This window comes from Trichechus manatus, unplaced genomic scaffold (genome assembly GCF_000243295.1).
Source record: "Trichechus manatus latirostris isolate Lorelei unplaced genomic scaffold, TriManLat1.0 scaffold00026, whole genome shotgun sequence".
NCBI lineage: Eukaryota > Metazoa > Chordata > Mammalia > Sirenia > Trichechidae > Trichechus > Trichechus manatus.
This window is the reverse complement of record NW_004443962.1, coordinates 21,891,567-21,897,566: the sequence shown is the minus strand read 5'-3', so window position 1 is coordinate 21,897,566 and position 6,000 is coordinate 21,891,567.

Here is a 6,000-nt window from a genome sequence, read left to right as displayed (position 1 = left end):
GAGTGTGCTTATGGGTTCTCTGTTTTATTCCATCGATCTTTTGTCTAGTCCGGGCTTTCTCAACTGGGGTTTCAATCGTGGATTTGTCCATTGCTCCCTTTAGATTTGTCATTTTTTGTTTCACGTATTTTAAAGCTCTGTTATTAGATCAATACACATTTATAATTACCATTTTTCTTGAGAAATTACTTGTGCATTATTATTCAATATCCTTCTTTACCTCTGGTAATACCCCGTCTTAAGTTCTACTTTCAATTATGTGAATAAAGCCATTCCAGCTTTCTTATGACTGATGTTTGTGTGTTATATCTAACACTTTACTTTTAACCTACCTGTGTCTTTATATTTAAAGTGCATATTTTGTAAATTACTTGTAGTGATGTCTTGCTTTTTTTTTCTCCAGTCCGAGAATCTCTATTAACTGCAATCTGTAGTTCATTTACATTTAATGAAATTATCGAAAGGGTTGGATTTAAGTTTACCAGCTTGATATTTGCTACTTGCCCATATGCTCTTTGTCATTTTTTCCATCCCTCCTACCTTTTTTCTCTTGAGTATTTATTTAATATTCTATTTTAATCTTCTTTATTAGTATTTTTAGATTTAATTCTTTTTTTTAATATTTAATGATTCCCTAGGGATTTCAATTTGCATCTTTAACTTATCACAGTCTACCTTGATATGATATTATGCTTTTATTTACCACCTCCCCATTTTTTAGGCTATTACTGTCATATATTTTACTTCTACATATTCTATAAAATCCATATTGCATTATGCATTTAAACAGTCAACTATCTTTTAAAGAAATTTAAAAATAGGATTTCAAATGGCTTTTATATTTAACCACATTCTGACACTCTTCATTCTTTTGTGTTGATTCACGTTCCTTTCTGCTATCATTTCCTTTAGTCAGAAGAATGCCATTTAACATTTTGGGTGGAGCATTTCCTCTGGTAACTTCTGTCAGCTTTTATTTATCTGAATCTGTCTTTATTTCACCCTTATCTTTAAAGAATGTTTTCTCTCTATATAGTATTCTGGGCTAACAATTTTGTTTTAATTCCAGCACTTTAAAATCTGCAATCCATTGTTTTCAGTTAAAAGTTAGTAGCCAGTCTTATTGTTCCCCTGTTTATAAAATGACCTTTTTTTTCTGACTGCTGTCAAGATTTTTTTCGTGTTTTGTTTTCAGCAATTTGCCCATGATATGCGTAGATGTAGCCATCAAGAATCATAAGAGGTAAAATATTACAGATTGATTAATGCATGGGTATGAATCATAGTGTAGATCTCAATTTAATATAGTAGTCCTTCTATGGAGACCCTGGGTGGTGCAAACAGCATGTTTAGCTGCTAACCGAAAAGACTGAAAGTTCAAGTCAAATCTACTTCCAAAACATTAGCCACTGAAAACTCTGTAGAGGACAGTTCTACTCTGACATACTTGGGGTCCCTATGAGTCAAGAATCTACGTGACAGCAACATCTTTAGTCCATTGATGGGCTTGCTCCACTATTACTTGGAATACTTCCTTGAAAGAGATTTGTTATAATATTACTTACTTTGCATTTCTCAACTTTTTAAAAGATACATACTAAACATTTATCTCACTCAGATAAACTTTGAGTTCCCATGTGGGCCAACAGAGTAGCATTCAAAGAAAACATTAATTCCCGAAAGTTTCAAGAATGATGCAATCTTGGTTGTCCAGACTAGAACTATCATCTTTAATCATTTTAAGGTAGCTTGTGAAAGGCAAATGTCACAGTTTGAAGTTTCTAACATCTTTTTATTTGGTTGTCACCACATAAGACTTGTTGAAATTCTAGCCAATCCTGCTTTTATTTTTTAACCCCACATAAAATTATTTTCTATTGTTAAGCATTAATTAAGACTTTATAACTTTGTAATGATATTGCCTAAGATAAAAATAAAATTTGTGGCTATATCAGCTTGTTAATTATGCACATCTTTGACAGCCAAGAAGCTTAAAGAGAAAATAGTTGCCGTAGATCTCTTACAGTGTGTCATGGATTGAATTGTGTCCAAAAATATGTGTCAACTTGGCTAGGCCATGATTCCCAGCACTGTGTAGTTGTCCTTCATTTTGTGATCTGATGTAATTATCCTCTATTTTGTGACGTGTTGTAAATCCTAACCTCTGCCTATGAATATGTTAATGAGGCAGGATTAAACCAAAAAAACCAAACCCATTGTTGTCGAGTTAATTCCGACCCATAGCGACACTATAGGACAGAGTAGAACGGCAACATAATGTTTCCAAAGACTGCCTGGTGGATTTGAACTGCTAATCTTTTGGTTAGCCACCGTAGCTCTTAACTACTTCGCCACCAGGGTTTTGGTTACATTAATGAGGATTAAGTTTGTTATGTTGATGAGGCAGGATTAGGGTGTATCTTGAGTCAATCTCTTTTGAGATATAAAAGAGATTTAAACAAGCAAGTGAGAAAGTAGAGATGGAGGAAGAGATATGCCAAGCCACATGAAGATCGCCCACGAGCAGAAGCTCAGAAAAGACAATGACTTTGCCCCAGAACCGACAGAGAGAGAAAGCCTTCCCCTAGAGCCAGTGCCCTGAATTTGGACTTCTAGCCTCCTAGACTGTGAAAGAATAAACTTCTGTTTGTTAAAGCCACTCACTTGTGATATTTCTGTTATAGCAGCACTAGATAACTAAGACACAATGTATACTTTTTTCTTTTTTGAAAATATGCAGGAAAGCACTTTGTAACCCCAAACATGCTATTTAAGTGATAATTACAGCTAAAACTGTTCTCATATCCTGTCTCACCTTCTATGTAACCTGTACTATAGACACTTGGTTTCTGGCCATTCTCAGAATGTGCCATGCTCTTTTGAACATCTCTCCTTTCCATCTAGAATTTCCTCCTCCCATTTTCCTGGCTCTAAGGGAGAACTCAAATGCCTTTTTTTTTTTTTAATTTCCCTAAAAGAGGTAGTTTTTTCTTCTTTTTAATTCATTCAGTTCAATAATTTAACATTCAGTGAGTATTTATTATGCTCTTAAATTAGAAAGAAAAATCATGTTCTCACTTTAGTCTATGAAATAATGTCTTCTGTCTATCTATCCTCTTGCTGACTTCTCAGAAAAAACAGACTGACTCCTCTAGCTCTTGAGATAGGCAGAGCTTCTCAATCTTGGAATGTTAACCTAGGGAAAGAGTCCTCCCATTAAAGGCAAGGAGTCAGCCTTCATATCCCCGGTTCTCATTCATCTGCAGTCGTGGATACTTGGGTAAGATTGAGATCCCCCACATGGATCATTGGAATATCTGTCTGTAGACCTAACTCTTCCTATAAATGGTCCCAAAGCCAAGCAGGACTGAGATGGAAGAATGAATAGGAAACCTATCTTATCTTTGGGTCAGAGCCATACTCACCAATCCACCTTTACTATTAATAATAATATTTTTTCCCAATCTGACTTTTCTATTTATTTTTCAATTGGAGTGTGATTAATTAGGTCCCAACAAAACCCCCCAAACACCATCTTCTCACCATTCTTGCTTCTAAGGAGCATTCTGGCTGTACTTCTTTCAAGACAGATTTGTTTGTTCTTTTGGCAGTCCATGGTATATTCAATATTCTTCGCCAACAACATAATTCAAATGTATCAATTCTTCTTCAGTCTTGCTTATTCATTGTCCAGTTTTCGCATGCATATGAGGCAATTGAAAACACCATGGCTTGGGTCAAGTGCACCTTAGTCCTCAAGGTAATATCTTTGCCTTTTAACACTCTAAAGAGGTCTTTTGCAGAAGATTTGTTCAATGCAATGCGTCATTTGATGGCTTGACTGCTACTTCCAAGAATGTTGATTGTGAATTCAAGTAAAATGGAATCCTTGGAAATGTCAATCTTTTCTCCATTTATCAAGCATGATGCCCTTCTCCAGGCACTGGTCCCTCCTGATAACACTCCCAAAGTAAGCGAGACGAAGTCTTACCATCTTTGCTTCTAGTGAGCATTCTTGTTGTACTTCTTCTAAGACTGATTTCTTCATTCTTCTGTCAGTCCATGGTATATTCAATATTCTTCACCAGCTCCACAATTCAAATGCATCAATAACTAATAACTGCTGTGAAATACTACAATTAGGCCAGAGAATCCACTCTGGGGGCTAGATAGTCTTGACTAGCAAGTAGCACTGTTCAAACAAATGGCACATGTCAAATCTAGCCTCTATTTCAGAGTTTCTCAAATTGTCGACACTAGGAAACTTCTATCAGAATTCCCTGGGATGCCTTTTAAAGGGAAAGATTATAAAGCCATATCCTTGACCTCCTGAATCAGAATTTCTTGGAGCTAGAACCTGGTATTCTGCAGTGTAGCAAGTCCCTTGAGTGGTATTTATGTGCCATAAGGCTTGAGAATCACTCTTCTTCAGACATTTTTATGTACAAAAGCAAAGCCAAATGAATTCCAAATAAGTTTTAGTTAACTTTACCTTCTTATTGGGAACAATCAACAAACTTAAAATTCATGGAAAAATCATTTAAATTCTCTGCATATTCTTTTTCCCAAATGACCTATAAATTAAGATAATATGCTATGCATATAATACTGAAATAGCCTTATTAGAAGAAATACATACATATCTCTGATACTTTTTATTAAGAAGGAATAAAAACATAAATGATTTGTGATTTTGACAGATGTTATACAAATATAAATTTAGTGATTCACAGAGGTGAAATCATTATCAGCATGATCTTTACTGTAAGAACTCCTATGAATATTCTAAATAGCAATAACAGAAATATTTTATTTTTTAAATTAAAGAGAATTCTGAAGGAACTGCCTGCCTGTGTTCTTATCTGATAAGAAGAATGCATATCCTCCTCACGCTTCCTGTTTCTATTTTTAAGAATACCTCAAGGGGCTCTTCTAATGAATGTCTTTTGCATAGGTTGCCCATAAATGAAGCTTAGCTAAAAAAGCGTACCTAAAATTGGTTTCTTAAAATTTCAGGTGTAATAACACCATAGGGGCTAGAACAGTAACTCACAAAAAATACCTGCAACCCAGGATCTAAGCGGCAGAAACTTAATGCCAGTGTTACCCAAGAAAAACCTCACCACCATCACTTCAAACCTCAGATTTGCCTATTTTTGTGTGTACTCCACTCATACGCCCATCCCTATTCCATCATACACCGTTTTCTTTAACGATCTATTTATTATAGTATTTGGAGAAAAATGAAAACTGGAATGTCACTCTGGTCAGTTTCTGTTCTGTCATTTCTGTAAGTCATCTACCTCTCCTACACACGTGCACACACACACGTGCACACACACCACTTCGCTTATACAGCAGTTCACATTTGGATCCTGACCTTTGCTGGTTACTTTTTATGAGGGCTGTTACATTATTTAGTAGCAGCAGCACCTGAGAACTCTAATAGCTTCAAGTTATTGAATAAAGTTGTAGGATATTTTTTAAATAATTAGACTCAAGTACTCAGTGGAAATTCAAAATATCTGAAGCTATCTCTTCTTGCTATACTCTTAAGTGGCTTCAATTTCATTGTGTGTCATTTGCCCTGATTCCTTAATGAGAAGAACAGCAAGAAACAAATGTGGTGAAGGAAAATATGTTGACCCATACTGACCAACTAAATATTCTAGACTTTTCTCCATTCCATTAATTCTGATTTTAATTTGCTATCAGGTCACCCATGAAACAGTTTAAGCCATCAATCTGCACTTGCCTGATCACACCTATTTTCGCTGATTTTTAAGGTTTCAGACACACACAAGTGTATTTATTCAGCAGCATTATGTCACATTCACATATATTAGTCTACGCAACCCAAAGACCAAGCCACCACTTTGCTCATAAAATGCATCGTACATTAATTGTTCCATTGATACCTACATGTGCTTAGCAATCTAACAGGGTGAATATAAGCATTCGTTTTTCAGGTTGGTTGTCAGGAGAACATCTTTATCCCAT